The 20465-nt window shown below is 42.8% G+C and overlaps 1 long non-coding RNA gene across 4 annotated transcripts in view; it reads left to right on the plus strand.

Moving 5' to 3' along the window:
* Positions 1 to 240: 240 nt before the first annotated feature.
* LOC112403383 (uncharacterized) overlaps positions 241 to 20465 on the plus strand; it is a 56322-nt gene continuing 36097 nt past the window's right edge. For all 4 annotated transcript variants that reach the window (XR_003003894.1, XR_003003895.1, XR_003003893.1 and 1 more), the window contains exons 1-2: positions 241 to 494; positions 14724 to 14838. This is a non-coding gene — a long non-coding RNA (uncharacterized LOC112403383). The remainder of the gene's footprint in view (positions 495 to 14723; positions 14839 to 20465) is intronic.

The raw sequence follows: 20465 nt of genomic DNA on the forward strand, positions 1-20465 counted from the left end.
ATCTCCACTGCATTTAGTTGTTTTTCTGGGGTTTTATCTTGTTCCTTCATCTGGGACATAGCTCTTTGCCTTTTCGTCTTGTCTATCTTTCTGTGAATGTGGTTTTTGTTACACAGGCTGCAGGATTGTAGTTCTTCTTGCTTCTGCTGTCTGCCCTCTGGTGGATAAGGCTATCTAAGAGGCTTGTGCAAGTTTCCTGATAGGAGGGACTGGTGGTGTGTAGAGCTGGGTGTTGTTCTCTGGTGGGCAGAGCTCAGTAAATCTTTAATCTGCTTGTCTGCTGATGGGTGGGGCTGGGTTCCCTCCCTGTTGGTTGTTTGCCTTGAGGAGACCCAACACTGGAGGCTACCAGGCTCTTTGGTGGGGCTAATGGCGGACTCTGGGAGCTCCTACGCTAAGGAGTACTTCCCAGAACTTCTGCTGCCAGTGTCCTTGTCCCCACAGTGAGCCACAGCCACCCCCCGTCTCTGCGGAAGACCCTCCAACACTAGCAGGTAGGTCTGGTTCAGTCTCCTATGGGGTCAGTGCTCCTTCCCCTGGGTCCCGATGCGCACAGTACTTTGTGTGTGCCCTCCAAGACTGGAGTCTCTCTTTCCTCCAGTCCTGCCGAAGTCCTGCAGTCAAATCCCGCTAGCCTTCAATGTCTGTTTCTCTAGGAATTCCTCCTACCGTTGCTGGGTCCCCAGGTTGGGAAGCCTGACGTGGGGCTCAGAACCTTCACTCCAGTGGGTGGACTTCTGTGGTATAAGTGTTCTCCACTCTGTGAGTCACCCACCCAGCGGTTACGGGATTTGATTTTATTGTGATTGCGCCCCTCCTACCATCTCACTGTGGCTTCTCCTTTGTCTTTGGACGTGGGGTATCTTTTTTGGTGACTTCCAGTGACCTGTCGATGATTATTCAGCAGTTAGTTGTGATTCTGGTGCTCTTGCAAGAGGGAGTGAGCGCACGTCCTTCTACTCCACCATCTTGAAGCAGTCTCTCTGGTTTTAAACTTTTTTGACCATCACCCATAGTAAAAAACACATTTTATTATCTTGACCCAGGACATCATATAAATATAGACATAAATATAAACCAAAAGTTTTACCAAGAGGATGCACTCGGATATATTTTATTCTAATCTTTTTTTCATTTTAATAATGGTTTTAACCCACAAAATTGATTTCATTGCCCAGAAAGAGACCTTGACCTGCAGTTTGAAAAATGCTGCCTTAAAGCATAAACTCACATTCAAAGACAAGCCCTCATACTACTCTTGTATAAAGAGCCACTGGGACAGTGCCCAACACATAATATGTGTTCAGGAAATATTTGTTGAACTTCTGGACTTTTAAGGAACCAATAATCCACAAGTTAAACAATTTGTTCTGTAAACTCTCCGGTGTCCTGTATGTGGAAGAGATAATCCTAATTCCAAATTTCAACAAGCAAATCATTCACAAACACAAAACTCTAAGTTGATTTCTGTTGTAAATCTAGACTTGAAACTCTAAATACTAGCAGACACATCATTCAACAAGCATGAGTTAAGTGTCTGTTCTGTACTGTGCAATGTCCTAGGAGCCAGAGATACAGAAAGAAATCAGACCCAGCCCCTGCCCTCACGGATCTGGGATGTGGTGGGAGACTGGGAGGCGAAGCCAGCTTTAGAATGCAGTGTGAAGAGGGTGGCACAGGCTGCATGGGAATGGAGGAAACAAAGTCAGTTTCCTAGAGGAAACAGTCAGTTTCCTGGGAGCCAAACCCGAGCCTATACTGGAAAGATGAATAGTAGTTAGATGGGACAGTAAACAAAGGAGTGCTGTATCAGGCAAAGAGAATAACATGTGCAGAGTTGTGGCAGCCACAGTCAATTGTCCCCCTACAGCCAATCCACATGTTTCTTGTTGGTCGTGCCCCAATTACTTTTGGAAGGCAGGGGACTGTCCCCTGCTACTCCATATAATTCAGGGAAAATTCCTGACTAACATGAACCAGTTGTGATGGTCCCATTCTCCATGCCAGTTATTGGTTTAGGAATGGCATAAAACTCAGATCTGGCTAATGAGATTCAAGGGCATATCTTCTGAAAGGGGACTTCAGGAAAAGTTGCCTTGTTCTTAAAAAGAGACTTATGGTAAGAAACATCCCTCATCTTCTACTGGTTGCTGCATTGTCTCTATGGGATGCCCGACTGTAATGCAGCCATGTAGTGACCATGAAGAGGGCAGCAATCAGAAGGATAGAAAGACCAGGGACCTCGGTGACCTTGGTGAGTAGCTGAACTAACCAATCCTAAAGCTACTCTATCCCAGGACATGATGTCATGTAAGATAAAAGATTTCCCTTATTGTTAAAGTCAGTTGAGTCAGGGTTTTATGTTACTTGCAGTCAAAATGAACCTAAACTGATGCAAAGCTGTGGAGATATAAAAGACATGTTCTGGTTTCTGCAAGGCAGGATTTGAGATGCAAAGGCCAGATCATACTATGCTACAAACTTCAGCTTCAAAATGAAACAAAAGTGACTGTTAAACATATGAAAAACTCAACCTCACTTTTAAAGAGAAATGCACTTTAAAGCTACAATGATCTTTGTCAAAGATCAAAAAGCTTGATAATATCCAATATTGCCAAGGGGAAACCAGCACACCCATTTGTTGCTGATTATAAACAGTATAAATCTATGGAAGGCAATTTGGCCATAACTGTCAAAACTAAAAATGCACTTGACCCAACAACTCTACTTCTAGGCATTCATCCTATAGACACACTTCCATGTGAGCAAAATAACATGCACAATGATACTAGTTACAGCATTGTTTGTAAATGCAAATTGGCTGAAAACTAGCCCTTTGACCAGCAGTAGGAAACCAATTAATAAATCACATTACATTCATATTGAATTATATGCAGCCATTAAAAAGAAGGAAACAATTGTGTTTGTACTGACGTGAAAATACATCAAATAAATATTGATAAGTGAGAAAAGCAATATGCAGGATAGAATAATATAGAATGGTGCATTACTATTTGTGTGTGTGTGTGTGTATGTGTATGTGTGTGTATGTGTTGGATATTTGAAAATGCAAAAACCATGTCTGGAATGATAAACAAGAAACAGATAACATCAGTTGCCCTCAAGAGGGAAGTTAAGTGGGTAGAAGTCAGAGGAGGAAAGAAGACTACTTTCATTATATAGCTTTTTGTACCTTCTGAATTTTATGCCATGTGTATATTTTAGCTTTTCAGAATGATTCATTAACAAAAGGAGGGGTCAATCTCAATGATAAAAAATACCTTAACTGAAGAATATCATAAGATATTAAACTAGAAATTTTAAAATTATTTTTATAAATGCAAAAGCGTATTTAATTTTCCATATTCATTCATTTTTAAATGTTAATAGAGGAATTCACTGGTGGTCCAGTGGCTAGGACTGTGCGCTTCCACCACACAGGGCACGGGTTCGATTCCTGGTCAGGGAACTAAGATCCCCCGTGCCGCGTGGTACGGCCAAAAAAAAAAAATTTTAATAGAGATAGAATGAGTCTTCTTCACATAAGAAAGAGTGCCTAACATTGGACATCATATTCAATGGTGATTTTGTAGAAGCTGTTGTCACTTCTTAAAGATCACAAGATGTTATCCAAGAAACTGGAAATAAAGTTGATTTCAATATTAAATTGGTAAGATTTCCCCCATCACAAACATGACTGGTTATATACAGAGGTAAATCTAGAGGTTGTAAATTTGTGACTGAAAGGTTGAGAAGAGCCAGCATTCCAGCCCAGGTGCTCCGGGAGTAATTTCAGGGGAGCACGGAAAGAATGCAACAGTAGTGCAGAACACAGAAACTTACACATAAGTTGAAAAAAGACCCAGTACATACAAGGGAATTAGTCAGCAAGCAAGCACACCAGTTCCCCCTAAACACAGCTAAAGGAAAGGAATCTCTTTACTAAGCAGACTCCCACATACACTTCCAGCCATAGAGGGCTGTGATCTGACTTAGCTGAGAAACACCTGAGATCAGCTCCGTCCTTGGTCTGATTTCATGCTTCCTAAGCATTGCCTGATAATCTGGCTGCCCCTGAGGCCAATCTAAGGAGACAAAATATGATCGTCAGGCTGACTTGAGCAAGCATTCTGATCCACTCAAAAATGTCATTAAGACTTTAGCTGATAACAGAACAAAGATTTGTAACAAAACAATTCACAAAAGAACAAATATTAATAAATATGTAAAAAAATTTCAATTTTACTAGTTATCAAAGAGAAGCAGATTAAAAGAAGCATGGTATTTCTTTCACTAAATTAAATTTAAACTTAACCACCCCCCCAAATTAAAATGCAAATTTCTAAATCAGGAGCTGGTGATATTGGCACCTGTATTCATGGTGGGTAGTATCATAAATAGATGTAATCAATTAGGAAAATAATCAAGAGTCCTAAAAATGTTCATGTCCTTTGACCTAATACATCTCTTTTAGAGAATGGATCCAGAGCAGAGCAGCAGAATCATGAAACCATTGCCAAAGTCCAGGGTTCCATCCTGACATGGCCTCCCTGTACGGGGCCTTCCCAGGCCATATTCCCATGCCTGTGCTTTTCAGTACAGTAGCCACTAGCCACATGTGGTTACTGAGCACTCGAAATGTTGCTAGTCCAAACTGAGATGTGTATAAGTGTACAATATACACCAAATTTCAGACTTAAAGGGAAGAAAAAAAGAGATAAAAATAGATCACTAATAATTTTTATATTGATTATATATTGAAATGATAATGTTTGGATATTTGGCTTAAATAAAATATACTATTAAAATTAATTTCTTATCTTTACTTTCTTTTACTTTTTTAATATGGCTAAGAGAAAATGTTAAACTACCTATGTGGCTCACATGCTATTTCTTTTAGACAGCACTGTCCTAGTATTTCTGTAACATAATGTGACCAGCATCTTAGGTAATCAGCTCTATTTCTAATCAACATGGTTCTTTGTAGCTAGTGCTGTGGCAAGGCTGACTTGTTTTCTAGAAAAAGGAAGAGGAAGGATAAATGTATGACCCGGCAGAGGAAAGGGCCTCTGCCATAATTTTTCCCCCAATGCCCTTGCTCCCATGCCTGAAATTCTCCATTGAGCCACAATGTCGGGTTGGGTTGTTGAAATGGAAGGAAGCTACCTGGCAGGGACTGCTTTCCCAGACTTATATCCCTCTGTCTCCCACATCCCTCCACTTGGGCCCATCCATGATGTCACCAGAAAGATCTACAAAGATAAAAAGTCATATCACGCCCCTGCTAAACATCCTCCAGCTACTTCCCTTGTGACTTAGAATAAAATCTGCATGCCTGCCTTGGCCCCAAGACCAAAGGACATGGCCTTGCTTCCCTCTCTGGCCTCTTCCTTCTCCTTTCTCTCCCTAGGCTACAGCCACACCAGCCTCATTTCACTTTGTCAACCTGACTGACTCCTTTCCCTCTTTAAGTCTCCTGAATGTACCATTCCCAACCTCAGGAAGCCTCTCTAGTCCCTTTCTAGCACATCAGTGTATTTTATTTCCTTTATCATACTTACATCTTCCTGAAATTATTCTTATTGTGTTTCCTTTGTTACCACCTGTCTTTCCTTCACAAGGTAATAAACTCCACGAGAAGAGGGATCCTGTCTATCCTGTTCACTGCAGCATCCCCCATCTTAGAACAGCATCTGGCGCATAGTAGGGGCTCCACAAATATTTGTTGAACAAGCCTATGAATGAATGCCAAATTACTCCACCTACTCTTTCCCAAATGTGTATTGATTCCTCTTGTCTCAAAGGAAATCTCGCCTCAAAGTATCTTTGATTTTGCTATGTCTTCCTACCTAAAGTTTTTATTCCTCATCTAAAATGACTTACTTTCCGCTTCAAGCAAAAACTATCCAACTCAAAAGCATTTGATGAGGGACTTCACCGGTGGTCCAGTGGTAAAGAATCCACCTTCCAATGCAGGGGATGCGGGTTCAATCCCTGGTCGGGGAACTAAGATCCCACATGCCGTGGGGCAACTAAGCCCATGCGTCACAACTACTGAGCTATCGTGCTGCAAACTACACAGCCTACGCGCCCTGGAGCCCACACACCACAGCTAGAGAGAAGCCTGCGCCGCAACGAAAAAAAGGGATCCCGCATGCCTCAGTGAAGATCCCACATGCCACAACTAAGACCCGATGCAGCCAAAACATAAATAAATAAAATAAATAAATAGTTTTTAAAAAGCATTTGATGATAAGGAGGGCTTTTTAGTTTCTTTAATCTCACATAATAAGAAGTCCAGGGCTTCCCTGGTGGCGCAGTGGTTGAGAGTCCGCCTGCCGATGCAGGGGACGCGGGTTCGTGCCCCGGTCCGGGAAGATCCCACATGCCGTGGAGCGGCTGGGCCCGTGAGCCATGGCCGCTGGGCCTGCGCGTCCAGAGCCTGTGCTCCGCGACGGGAGAGGCCACAACAGTGAGAGGCCCGCGTACCGCAAAAAAAAAAAAAAAGAAGTCCAGAAGTGGCACAATTCCAAGGTTGGGTAACTCAGTGACTCAACGATGTCCTCAAAGAAGCAGGCTTTTTCCAACCTTTTTCCTCTGCCACCCTCAAAATGTGGCTGTTGACCTCATCTTCCCCCTTTATGTTTGCAAGATGACAATGGCAGCTTGAGTACCATGTCCTTACACGACAGCATCTCAAATCCAGGGCATCTCAGACTCAGAAAGTTTCCCAGAAGTCCCTTCTTCAGAGTTCCCTTTTACGTTCCATTGCCCAGAATTGTAGGGCATGCCCATTCCTAAACCAGCCCATTTCTAAACCAGTTACTGGCAAGAGCAAGGAATTTCCATGATTGGCTTAAAGAATCAAGATCTGCCTCTCTTGGGCTGGGTGAATCCCAGGTGGGTTTGGGGTGATGTGATGGGGTCTAGGAAGAAAAAATGGTCTCAGAATAAGCCACTGAGAATTTCCACAAGCCACAAAACCCTACTAGTTTTTTCAAGTGCAACTCAAATCTTAGGTCTTTCATTAATCCTACTCTGATTAGCTGAGCCAGAAGCAGCCACTCTCTCCTATGAATGTATAACCTTCAGTTCAGGTAAAAAATTTTGCTGTCATTCCTAATTTCTCTGTTTATAACCCCATACCTTAGCTATTTTGTCTACCTTCAAAATATATTCAGAATTAAACCTCATATCACCAACCTCAGTCCTATCACTTCGGTCCAAGCCATCATCATTTCACCCCTGGATTATTACAGTAGCCTCCTGACTGGCCTCAGGCTTCTCCTCTTGCACCCCTAAATCTACCCTCACACAGAATGATCCTTTCAATGTATAACTCAGATCATGTCACTGCTCTGCTCAAAACTCTCAAAACTCTCTAATGGCTTCAGAATAAAATCCAAAATTCTTCCCACAGCCTCCAGAACATTGGCGATCTACACTTGTCCTTTCTCTAACCTTATATCTTGCCCATCCCCTCTCACTCACTGCCCTCCAGCCACACTGGCCTACTTGTCCTTCTTAGAACCCACCAAGCACACTCCCGCCTCAGGGCCTTTGCACTTGCTATTCAGATTGCTTGGAAAATTCTTCCAGATATTCTGATGTCTTGCTCTCCCTCTTTCTTCAGGTTTTGACTCAAATGGCACCTTATCTGGGAGGCATTCTCTGACCTCCTATCTAAAAAAATTCACCTTACTCTGCTTCATTTTCCTTCAGAGCACTTGTCACAAGTTGATGTATTATATATTTATTTGTTAACACTGTCTTGTCTCATTAGAATCTAAGATCCATGAAGCCAGGGGTTTTATCTGTTTTTTCACTGGTTTAGCATGTAACATAGCATATAATAAGCACTCAATATATATTTATTGAATAATTGCATAATCCTTTAAGCTTTGTTATCTGTTTGATTCACTTGACATGGTCCAAAGCTATTACCTTTGCATGTGCATGTCCTGTCTCTTCAAGCTTCTTAAGGGCCAGAGCTGAGTCTTAAAGCACAATGTCTGGTATAAAGAGGGCATTCCAAAGTTTATGCTGTTGACAGATTCGGAGAAAAAATATATTAGGATAATGAGAGTTATCATTTTTCTAACCTGGTCTTGGCAGGATGATGAGAAGATGAAGTACGGGATAGGACAGCACATTTAGGAGAGGGCTTGGGGTTTGCCCTTAGAATAGGGTCCAGATTAAGTCCTTGAGGAAGAGGAGAGAAGCATCTCTCTGAAACTGAAAGGAAAATACAGGAACACATTTCCTACTCCACAGTGTCCCCTGGAACTGGTCTTTCCAAGTTTGTTCACATTCTAACAGTACAGGTATATGTTAGAGATATTGTGGGTTCAGTTCCAGACCATTGCAATAAAGCAAGACACAAACGTTTTGGTTTCCCAGTACATATAAAAGTTATATTTACACCATACAGCAGTCTAATAAGTGTGCAATAGCATTATATCTAAAAAATCAATGTACATACTTTAATTAAAAAACACTATTGCTAAAAAATACTAACCATCATCTGAACCTTCAGTGAGTTGTAGTCGTTTTACTGGTGAAGGATCTTGACTCAATGCTGATGGCCACTGACTGATCAGAGTGGTGGTCGCTGAAGCTTGGGGTGGATGTGGCTATTTCCTAAAATAAGACAACAGTGAAGTCTGCCACATAGATTGGCTCTTTCTTTAATGAGCAATTTCTCTGTAGCATGCAATGCTGCTTGGTAGCATTGAACCAACAGTAGAACTTCTTTCAAAATTAGTCAATCTTCTCAAAACCTGCCTCTGCTTTATGAGCTAAGTTTATGTAATATTCTAAATCCTTTGTTATCATTTCTACAATCTTCACAGCATCTTCACCAGGAGTAGATTCCATCCCAAGAAACCACTTTCTTTTCTCATCAATAAGAAGCAACTCATCTGTTCAAGTTTTATCATGAGATATAGTAGCAGTTCAGTCACATCTTCAGGCTCCACTTCTAATTCTAGTTCTCTTGCTATTTCCACCACATCTGCAGGGACTTCCTCCACTGAAGTCCTGAACTGCTCAAAGGCATCCATGAGGGTTGCTATCAATTTCTTCCAAACTCCTGTTAATGTTGGTATTTTGACCTCTTCCCATGAATCATGAATCTTGTTAATGGCCTCTAGAAAGGTGAATCATTTACAGTAGGTTTTCAATTTACTTTGCCCAGATCCATCAGAGGAATCACTGTCTATGGCAGCTATAGCCTTATGATCCATGGGCTACACAATGGATGTTGTGTTAGGAGGCATGAAAACAACGTTCATCTCATTGTACATCTCCATCAGAGCTCTTGGGTGACCAGGTATATTGTCAATAAGTGGTAATGTTTTGAAAAGAATCTTTTCTCTAAGCAATAGATCTCAACAGTGGGCTTAAAATATCCAGTAAACCATGTTACAAAGAGACATGCTGGCATCCAGGCTTTTTTGTTCTTACAGAGCACAGGCAGAGTAGATTTAGCATAATTCTTAAGGGCCCTAAGATTTTTGGAATGTTAAATGAGGACTGGCTTCAGCTGAAAGTCACCAGCTGCATTAGCCCCTCACAAGAGAGTCAGCCTGTCCTTTGAAGCTTTGAAGCCAGGCATTGACTTCTCCTCTTCAGCTACAAAGTCCTAGGTGGCATCTTCTTCCAGGACAAGGCTGTCTTGTCTACACTGAAAATCTGTGTTTAGTGTAGCCACGTTTATTAATGATCTGAGCTAGATCTCCTGGATAATTTGCTGCAGCTTCTACAATAGCACGTACTGCTTCACTTTGTACTTTTATGTTATAGTGACGGCTTCTTTACTTAAACCTCATGAACCAACCTCTCCTAGCTTCACACTTTTCTTCTGCAGCTTCCTTCTCTCAGCCTTCCTAGAATTGAATAGAGTTAGGGCCTTGCTCTGGATTAGGCTTTGGCTTAAGGGAATGTTGTGGCTGGTCTGATCTTCTATCCAGACCACTAAAACTTTCTCCATATCAGGAATAAGGCTGTTTTGCTTTCTTATCATTCATGTGTTTACTGGAGTAGCACTTTTCATTTCCTGCAAGAACTTTTCCTTTGCACTCACACCTCAGCTGACTGTTGGGCGTAAGAGGGCTAGCTTTCAGCCTATCTCGGCTTTCAACATGCCTTCCTCACTAAGCTTAATCATTACCAGCTTTGATTTAAATTGAGAGACGTAGGACTCCTCCTTTCACCTGAACACTTAGATGCCATTGTAGGGTTATTGACTGGCCCAATTTCAATACTGTTGTGTCTCAGGGAATAGGGAAGCCCGAGGAGATGGAGAGAGATGGGGAATGTCTGGTTGGTGGAACAGTCAGAACACACACAACATTTATTGATTAAGTTCACCATCTTATATGGGCACAGTTCATAGCACCACAAAACAATTACAATAGTAACATCAAAGATCACAGATCACCAAAACAACTATAATAATAATGAAAAGGTGGAAATATTGTGAGAATTACCATAATGTGACACAGAAACACGGAGTGAGCAAGTGCTGTTGGGAAAATGGCACCGATAGACCTGCTGGATATGGGGTTGCCACAAACCTTCAATTTGTAAAAAAAAAAAAAAAAAACAATATCTTGGAAGTGAAATAAAGCAAAGTACAGTAAAATAAGGTATGCAACTGAATAGGGCGTCACTCCGGCAAAGGTCTACTTAAGAGAAGCTAAACAGAAGAGAGCAAAGCCACAAGTGGTTTAAGGTCACATGGAGTCACTGCTCAAATTTAGGAAGGAAATTCAGACTTACTCCAGGTCCCCCCCCCCAATCCGCCCCCCCAGTACTCCGACCTCCCAAGTACGCTGGGGAGGTCCCAAGAGGGGCGTTGGAGCCCCGGGAGAGCAGGTCCTGTTAGCCCAGCTCTCACTTCTGCCCACGGTTCTCACCCTAATTCTAGCAGCAGGGCCATTTACCAGGCTCCAGGGAACCAGGCCACTTTCAATTGTCAATAGCATTACACTTGCCAGAGGAGAAAGGGACAAAGGAGGAGACTGAAGACAGTGCTTTAAACAGAAGAAGAAAACGATATCATTGGCTGTGCCCTAAGCCAAAAAAGCAAATGCCAGGAATAACTGTGACCGTTGTGTGAAGCCAAGTCTGCGCAGACAGGACCTGGGTGGAGGAGGAGGCGGCAGGGCCTGAGGTGGTCTGAGGACGCAGAGCTAGCGCCCCAGGGGCAGGGCAGGAGGAGAGGGACATATCGTAAGCAACCTTAAAAGACTCATTTTAGCATTCCGCAGGAAATGAGAAGCAGATGGGTTGGTGTGGAACTTGTTTACGTGTTATTGGTCTCCGCTAAGCTTCCAGGGCAGAGTTAGGATTGGAAAAAAGGGGTATTTTAGGCAAATATTGACATGGTCTCCATTCTGAGAAAGTGGGGCCTCTCTTAATTGGATCATCTTCCCCTTGAGATACTTGAGGCATTTAGGCTGAAGGACCCTCATTGCCCCATACTAGGGCAGGCCTGGCTAGGGCAGTACTGACCCACTTGTGCCTTCTTAAGGGAACTGAGTTAATACATCTTCTCTCTTGCTTTTTGTCCCTACTGGACAGAGAAGCAGAAACAGAGACCTGGACATGCGGAGGATAATGAAATGGTTCACATCAAAGGTCCTGAGGTTTGCAGAAGGCTTATTAGAACACAGATTACTGGGTCCCACCACCAGAGTTTCTACTTAGTAGAGCTAGGGTGGGGCCCAATGGCCACACATTGGATCACCTGGAGATTAAAATATACTGATGGCTGGGCCCTATTCCCCAAGATTCTGATATTAACTGCTCTAGGATATGACTTGGGTATTGTCTAAAGCTCTCTCTGTATTTCTAAGTTACAACCAAGGTCAAGATTCATAGACCTATTTCTCTTTGACCTGCCATCGTCATTACATCTGTGGCTTAATTTCAACTTACCTTCAAAATATGGCCTCCAGATGGTTAGGACGACAGGAGACCATGGGATCCAAATTTGGCATAAACCGAGATTTGGGAAAAGAAGCTAAATAAAAAATCACTTTCTGAGATACAAACTATTAAAAATCTATGTAAATGCAGGCAATTACTCTTTTATGTAATCTGTCCAGGAAATAGAGCTCCTAAAAAATGTTTTGTTAAGTAAGTTGCTGCCAAGAGTCAGAGAAAGTAATCATCTTTAATGCTTATCAAGCACTTACTATGTGCCATGCAGTCTTCCTAGTGCTTTTATTTTAAACTCATTTAATTCCCACAGTAACACAAAGGTAGGGGGTATCACCATCCCCAATTTAACAAATGAGGAAACTGAGGCCCTGGGAGGTGAAGTAATTTGTCCCAAATCACACAGTTAACAAGTGACAGAGCCAGCTCTCAAACTTTGGTGTGCGTCTGAATTACCTACAGAGACAGTTCAAAATACGACGACCAGGCCCCATCGCAGATCAATTGGATCAGGATCTCCTGCACTGCGTCTTTATCAAAATTGTTTTTAACAAACTCCTGGAGAGTCAGTGGTTCACCAAGGTAAAGAGACCATTGTTAGGATTTTAAATGAAGGCTTTGAAATTAGATTACCCTAAGTTCAATTCTTTCTCCATCACTTATAACTGGAATCTTTGAACAAGTTACCTATCCTCTCTTCGACCTTTCCTTTCTTCATCTGGAAATGAGAATGATAATAGTTTGGGGGATTGTTCTGAGGATTATGTGGGTCTAAGGCACAGAGTGCAGTGACAGGTCCACTGCCAGTGCAGAAGGACATTTTGAGACATTAACTAGGTCTTCCTTGCACCCATCAACACCGCACACTTCACTGTCCTCTCCCACTGTGTCATCCAAGGCATGCCCTGTGCTAGGGAAAAGTGATACTACTACAGCTGGAATGGCAAGAAAGTCAGTGCTTAGCTTTTGATATTCAAATTAGAGTACTGAACACAAGACCTAGACTTGGGAGAAAGGACTTTCTGAGCTTTCAACAACTATTTAAGCCTAACCAGTAGACAAATAGGACTGATCCAAAAGAACCGTCCAAGATAACCAGGCCTCAGGCAGTCCAATAGGGTTACCTGGACAGTAGGGATGCGTGGTCTCCAAGAGAGGCCCCAGCCCCCTGTCATCTTCCCAGGGTGAATCCCCTCAGAAGAGAGGGAAATGTGGTTGGGGGTAGAACACCAGATGAGCTTTGAGGAAACTGAGAATGGAGGAGGCTTGTGTCTACTTCCTATCTAGGGAGGGCAGCTAACTCCACAGATGTGCTTATGCCACACTGACATGGGGTCAACAGAGAAGAGATGGCTTTACAGGTGATAAAGGAAGAGAACTCAGTGACAGCCTTGTTTCCTGTGGCCCCAAAGAGGTGTGGGAGAGGAGCTCAACCCTACTCATACTCTGAGAAGTTAGCTGAGAGTGACAGCCAGCAGCCCGAAGGAGTCACACCATGGAGGAAGAGCAATGGATGGCAGAACAAGCTGAGCAAACCAGATGGGCACGCAGCCACCTTTGAGGATAACTCTGGACTCCAGTGGGGAGGACCCCATGATCAAAGACAAGATGGGGCAGCTACTCATCTTGGGAACCACCAACACAGAGCACATGGTGTTACATGGTCCCCCCTCTCTCACTCCGATCCCACTGAGAGTCCATCTAAAGTAGAGCAAGGGAGAGAATGTGAGTAGAATAATAGAATAGAATTAATCTCCTTGGTAGTTCCTAGATTAATTTTTCTGCATCGCACAGAAGGGGAGTCTGAGATGAAAACTCTTCTGTTTTAGAAAATCAAAGACACATATGTATGTACCTGAAACTATCTTGTAAAATTAACATCTACTAGTTAAGACTATCAAGTTTCCTAAACCTCAAAAGACATCTAGCATGACTCCTTCAAAATGTAAATTGATTTAATCAGCAGAGTCAGCAGATATCTTGGAAATGGCAGCATGTCTACGATGAGGAGTAAGATTTTGGTGACTTGTAAAAAATTTTTTAAAAATAAATATTGAAGGGCTTCCCTGGTGGCGCAGTGGTTGAGAGTCCGCCTGCCGATGCAGGGGACACGGGTTCGTGCCCCGGTCCGGGAAGATCCCACATGCTGTGGAGCGGCTGGGCCAGTGAGCCATGGCCGCTGAGCCTGTGCGTCTGGAGCCTGTGCTCCGCAACGGGAGAGGCCACAGCAGTGAGAGGCCTGCATACCGCAAAAATAAATATAAAAATAAAAATAAATAAATATTGAAAAAGGAGAGTTTAAGCCCAACATTATTGCAACACTATTGTGGAGAGAGAGAGACACTGTGTCTGACTGGATTGCTATTCCAGGTTCTGGGTGGTGTCCCTGTAGTCAAACACCCAGGGTTCCCATGTTCTACTGCAGCCTGGGTGCACAGCCCATGAGCCTGCTTTACCACTTTACTACAAGGTGGGATTCACTAACCATGGCAAACTTGGTTTTCCAAACACCTAAAGGACAGTGGTACAGATAGTAGGCACAAGGACTCTGATATGTGGAAAGGTGTACCCTGCCCTGAAAATCCACACACTGGCATTCTGACTTATAAACAAGTCTCTGGTGAGTTAATTAATGGAAGCCTCCTAGATTGGGTTGCCAGATTTACCAAATAGATACACAAATATTGCAGGGGCAATACTTATACTAAAAAAATATTCATTGTTATCTATCAAACTTAGAACTGACTGCCCTGTATTTTTTCTGTCAACCCTACTAGAGCCTGCTCACTGCCAAGTGGACTGATAAAATGGAGGTCCTGCATACACAAGACCGAGAGCCAGTGCTGCCTCTGAGACTACCTTCACCAACACCCTATGGAGGGCTCACCTAAGGTACCAGCCCGGGGTTAGGGTTAGTCAGTCTCTCTCTCTCTGTCTCTTAATCTTTATTCACTCAAAACCTTCTCTTCATTTATACACAAAGTAAATAACCTCCCTTATTAAGCTTCTCAAGTCTTTTACTACCTGTTCATTCCAAGACCAAATTTACAACTTGGACAATAAATGCATAAAATTGAAAGCCACTTCTTGGTGGCTTCCAAGGAGGTAATTAACATTATCAACAACATCTATTATGTTGTAAGATTAGTTTCTTCCCTGCAGTTGCTAGTTAAAGATGAAGTTTTATTAATCTTTCGACGAAGAAGTTTTCTGTCCCTTGACCTGAATTTTATCTTTTCCCTGATTTTTGACTCAACCACAACGCTAGTCTTTATATCCATTGCATGGTGGGATCCCCAGGCTTCAGATCACCTTACAGAAAACTCGGACGCCTGTGGGGAGGACCCCATGATCAAAGACAAGATGGGGCAGCTACTTGATGGATCTCTGTAGGGCCATTTCATTTGTGCTTAGGGAAAAATTAAAGTAGGAGGAGCACCACAGAACAAGCAGAGGAGCAGATTTGGTTTACAATTCAGTGAGCAAGAAAAGATCTTTCTCTTTATCCAAGCCAGCTCTCCTTCTCGGCACTAACATATCACAGGAAATCAGTGTCTTATACTTGACTGTGTCTTCCCTTTGTCATCTTCTAAGGAGGTCTCTGCCCATAGAGAGACAATATTGATTTGTCATCCCCAGACCAGTTGGAGCTAAGTTCATGCTACTTGACTCAAGTCATCATCAAGCTCCTCCATTCTAGAGATAAACTGCAATTTTTGCTAAGGAACTTGAAGAGTGTCTCTGGTGAAGTAGGATTTAGGTCATTCCTCTGGAATTCTGGTTTTAATTCATTGCTGGCATTTCTGAAGTAGTTTAGGGTGAACATCTGAGATAAATGAGTCATCTCAGTCCTTCTATTTCTTCTATTTCCTATTAGTTTCTAACTTAAACATTTCAGAACTAAGAATTAATATATCTTCCCAATGCTGGAAACAGGCAAGTCATTCTGTAAAATATATTGGGAAATTAATGGACTTCCATCTGGGGAGAAGTAAACAAAAGTAGATTATATACATGCCTGTTTATCTATAGACCTACAGTATTGGGAGCTGAAGGATGGTTGAGCAGTTCTAAGCCAGGCTTGTCATTAGGTTAAAAAAAACCCCAACCAGCCAACCACCAATTTGGTTTTTCTCCAACTGTCAGCTGGAAGCAGGGAGAAGTGAAACGTTAAACTGAACCAAAAAGGGATTTGGAGTTTTTTGAGGGGTGTTTTAAAGAGCTAAAAGGTGCCCCTTGTTCTCCACCAACTCAACCGTCCTCAGATTCTGGGCTCCCAGGAGAGGTTGGAAGAAATCCCTGCCCCCATTGTGGCTGTCGCCTTGTTTGGTGAAATAGATGTGATTAGGAAACTTCCTCAGATCAATCACCCAGGTGGTTCGAGGGACAGAGGTGACCAGAAGCAAGGCACAGAGGGGGCTAAAAACTCCTTCCACGGTGAGCACTTGACAGCAGGCAGGACCAACTACATTATCAACCTCAGTGTCTGCTCTTCTCCCGGTCCAAAGTGCAAACATTCTCCCCTAGCTATGGCACAAGAACACTATAAGAAGCATCCAATCCATTCCTATATAAATGTATCTTCACATTACATATGGTATTTTGATAACTAATATGAGTACAGCGCCCTACATTTGTAAAGAGCTCTCAGATACATGATATTATTTGATCCGGTTACATACAGGCCTTATCAAGATGAGCAGGTGTCAGGAGCAATCAGGAAACAGTGGGGGTACTGACATTCCCCACAACCACTGCGTCAGAGAAACCCATCAGTATGATCTTACAAAGAAATTCAGTTTATTTGATAACTAAAAAAAAGAAAATTGCAGGATAGTCTGTACATCGTGAGCCCATTCGTGCAAAAGAAATATGGTTATGCCTATGTATGTACATACACAGATAGCTTTATTCATTGTATCTATACTCACATATGCAAATATACAGATACATGTATATGAGTATATATTCAAATGTTTATATATACAATTTTACAGTGAATATTATTATTTTATGTTGTTAATTTTATAGATATTTTTCCATAACAGCTTATAGAAAAAAACCGAACGAATTTTTTGGCCAAACCAATATATTTATAATATTTATAATATATGATATTTTATAATTAAAGAACATTATAACAAGGTATGTTTAAGAAAAAAGCTAACTGGTGTTAGCATTTCTTTTTCCCACCCTCACTTAAGGGAAGAGAAGTGCTTGTTGTTAAACGTGTAGATTGTACTATATTTGGAAAATTGGCCTTAAAAGGGAGGACTCTGATAAGGCCAGGACCCCACTCCAGTAGTTTTGTCCCCTTGGCCCTATACAAACCCCATGTTGCAGAGGGCTAGCATGACAGCTGTGTTGTTGAAGGACATCTGTTTCTGAGAACAACTCAAACTCATCCATGGGTGGTTCAGTCCATGCTTAAGTCAGAGGATCAAAAATATAAGGCTGTACATACCCTCTCTCTGATCAACTAATCATACAGCCGTAGATGTGCACACATTAGGGTTAAAAGAGAAAACGATGGCAAGTCCTGCACCAACTTCCAGGAAGGTAAACAGGTGGAGTGGGAAAAATAGGGAATACGAATCGAGCACTTGTGAGTTTGAACCCCAGCTCTGCTGCTTACTTACTTGTGTCCACAGGCATGATCTTAGGCTCTCTGGGCTTCAGTTTCCCTCTGTGTTAAATGTGCCCAATAATACCTATATCACAGGACTATTTCATATACACATCTCAAGTGACACTCTCTAGAAAGGATGTTGAAAGCTTGGTTGTCAGAGCACACCAGGCGACCAATCAGATTTTGCTGATATCCCACATTCACTGCATGAGATAGAATTTCTGCTTCTTTGTGTACATTGTAGGGTTACTCCCATGCATTCGTCACAACTGTGAACAAATTGGGTGTGTTTTGTTTGCCAGGAGGTAACACTGTCAATCCTTCTACAAACAAACCAACACAAGAGGTTGCGGTTCTGCAAATAAACCCCACATCCTTCTAAAATGAAGGAGGCTTTGAGAGACCCTCAGGAGAAGGAGAGAGACTGCCACAGTCCGCTCCCTTCCCTTTTCTAACGTAATCTTCATTAGAAGTCAGCCACCTATCCCACCCTTACACTTCCAAAGACCAAGAATACCATACCTAGGGAAGCGGACCCTGAAAAACATGACAGGTCTTCCTAGCCACCTGGGAAATTCCCTAGAAAAAGGAGGTTTGGGTGCAAGGAGATTCAATTTGCAAGAAGTTATACAATCTCTTTAGTCCTCAATTTCCTGAGCTGTGAATGAAAGAACTAATGACTCCTAAATTCTCTTTTAATCCTAACATGTTATGACTATAATCCTCTCTCTCAATCCTCTCTGCTCTATTCCCATTGCTCCACCCCGGTTTGTGCAATCATCAGCTCTTCCCTGGGTTGTTGCAACTGCCTCTAGTCTTGCTCCTCCAAAATCACGCTTCACAGAGCTTGCAAGATGATCTTTCTAAACTGCACATCTGCCTCAGGTACTTTTGTGACTCTCCATTACCTCCAAAATAAAGTCCAGTTTCTCAGCACAAGCCTCAAAGACGTGTCTACCTTCCCAGCACCATGTGTCACATCGCTACTCCTGTAACTGAGCAAGCAGAACTCCTTAGACTTCCTCTCTCACCTCCACGCTTTGCTATTCCCTTTGAATGGAATGTCCCTCCCCACATCTGCCCAGCCAACTCTCCTTTCAAAGTTAGCTCAAGTAGCACATTCTCCAAAAGGCAATTAGACGTCTCTCCTCTGCACCCCAATAGGACCATGTATCATAGCATAATATTTTCATACAGCATTTAGAGTTGTTGTTTCTGAGTAGAGACTGGCTTTCTGCTCTGGCAAAGGACTCAGTACTAGTACCATCACTGGTGCAGGTGACGCTCATAAAAGGGGCAGGTACGCAGATCCTCTGTTCTCTCTGGATCCTGCAGAGAGGCAGGGTTGGGTGGGGTGTGGCTGGATGTGCTCTGGAGCAGCACTCCTAAGGAGGAATCACTTGCTGCTCTTCCTTTACACAGGTCAGCTTGAGAGGGGCTGTGCTGAGGGGGTAAATATCTCGGGGTTCAGACACTAAGCAGTATGAGCTTAGGGGCCCATTGCTTAGGGAAGTGCTTGAACTGCCCAGCTTGAGGTCTCCTGGTCCCACAGGAAGTTGAGATTGGGTACAGCCGGTCCCCCTGTTGGAGAAAGAGGGAGCTAGCCCACTGCCTGGCAACCCAAGGAAAATCTCCTGGGATAATACATTGGTCAGTCCTACTGGTCAAACCACTTTCTACACATATGCCCCCAACCTACTATATAAGGTACCTAGTACCTAGTATTTTAAAAGCGCTCAATAAATAATTACAGACGCCACTTACTGAGGGCCTATTGCACGCCAGTAACTTGATATATTTTATTCCTAGTTCTCACAATGACTATACAAGATTATTAGTTCCATTTTATAGATGAGGTAACTGAAGCTTGAGAAGGCTAATCGACTTGCCTAAGATCGTATGGCTAGTAAATGGTGGAGCTGGAATCTGAACTGACATCTCGATCACTCCAAAACCAGTGCTCTTTCCCCCCAAGCTATGTAGCCTTTCAGTATGATGTTCTCTCCCTCTCTCTGCAGGAACTTGTCACTTATTGTGCTCAAATCCATGCCTTGAGTGCCCTCCTACTGAAATGTGTTCCTCCAGTGAGGCCTCTGGACTCTTCTGCCTCATTATAAGCTGACCTGCAGTTTTTTCCTTACCTTTACCCAGTCTGATCTGCTCTCTACCCTCCAAACCCAGTGTGTACTTGAACTCGTCTGCTGTTAGTAGAAGTTCCAAGTAAGTATATGCAATGAAAAGTCAGGAGCAGGAACAACAAGGCATCTTGGAGACAGGAACCAAACTTGATTCTTTGGCAGGGCCCTTGGAGACAGAATGACCCCCGGTTAGCCATGTCTGGGCCCTGAAGTGGGAAAGGCCTCTGGCCTTTTCATTCAGCATGATGTCCAGGGAATGACCCAGAACATGATGACTCTGGCAGAGGTAGCTGCTCTATTCCCCAGGCACTTGTAAACCAGAACAATCACCATCTTCCTCCCCCACTCTTCATCAGAAGCTTTTATTAAATAGCCTAATTATTAAACAAGGCAGGTGGAAGAGAAAGGTAGGAAATTGGAGGGTTGAACTGAGCTTTTTCAAAAGCCAGAAAAATGACTCAGAGTGTGTAACACCTCATCTGGAGAACAAACTGGATGTTCCTGATGCAGCCGGGTGCATTGTTAAACCTGTGGAGAGAGATAGGGAACAGACCACTTTTTTTCTCTCTCAGTCACAAATAACTGCGAGCTCAGAGCCGAACTGGTGAGCTTCTAGAATAAATCCAGAAGATTTATTCTCCCAACAAGGGCCAAAGAACTGAGAGAATCACAGGAGAGAAAAATATATACTATCTGTTCAAGTCAGTGTTTAGAATATTCTAAGTGGGAAGACATTTTATTAGCAAATCCAC

The sequence above is a fragment of the Neophocaena asiaeorientalis genome, unplaced genomic scaffold, assembly GCF_003031525.2.
Source record: "Neophocaena asiaeorientalis asiaeorientalis breed wild unplaced genomic scaffold, Neophocaena_asiaeorientalis_V1.1 scaffold140, whole genome shotgun sequence".
Lineage (NCBI taxonomy): Eukaryota > Metazoa > Chordata > Mammalia > Artiodactyla > Phocoenidae > Neophocaena > Neophocaena asiaeorientalis.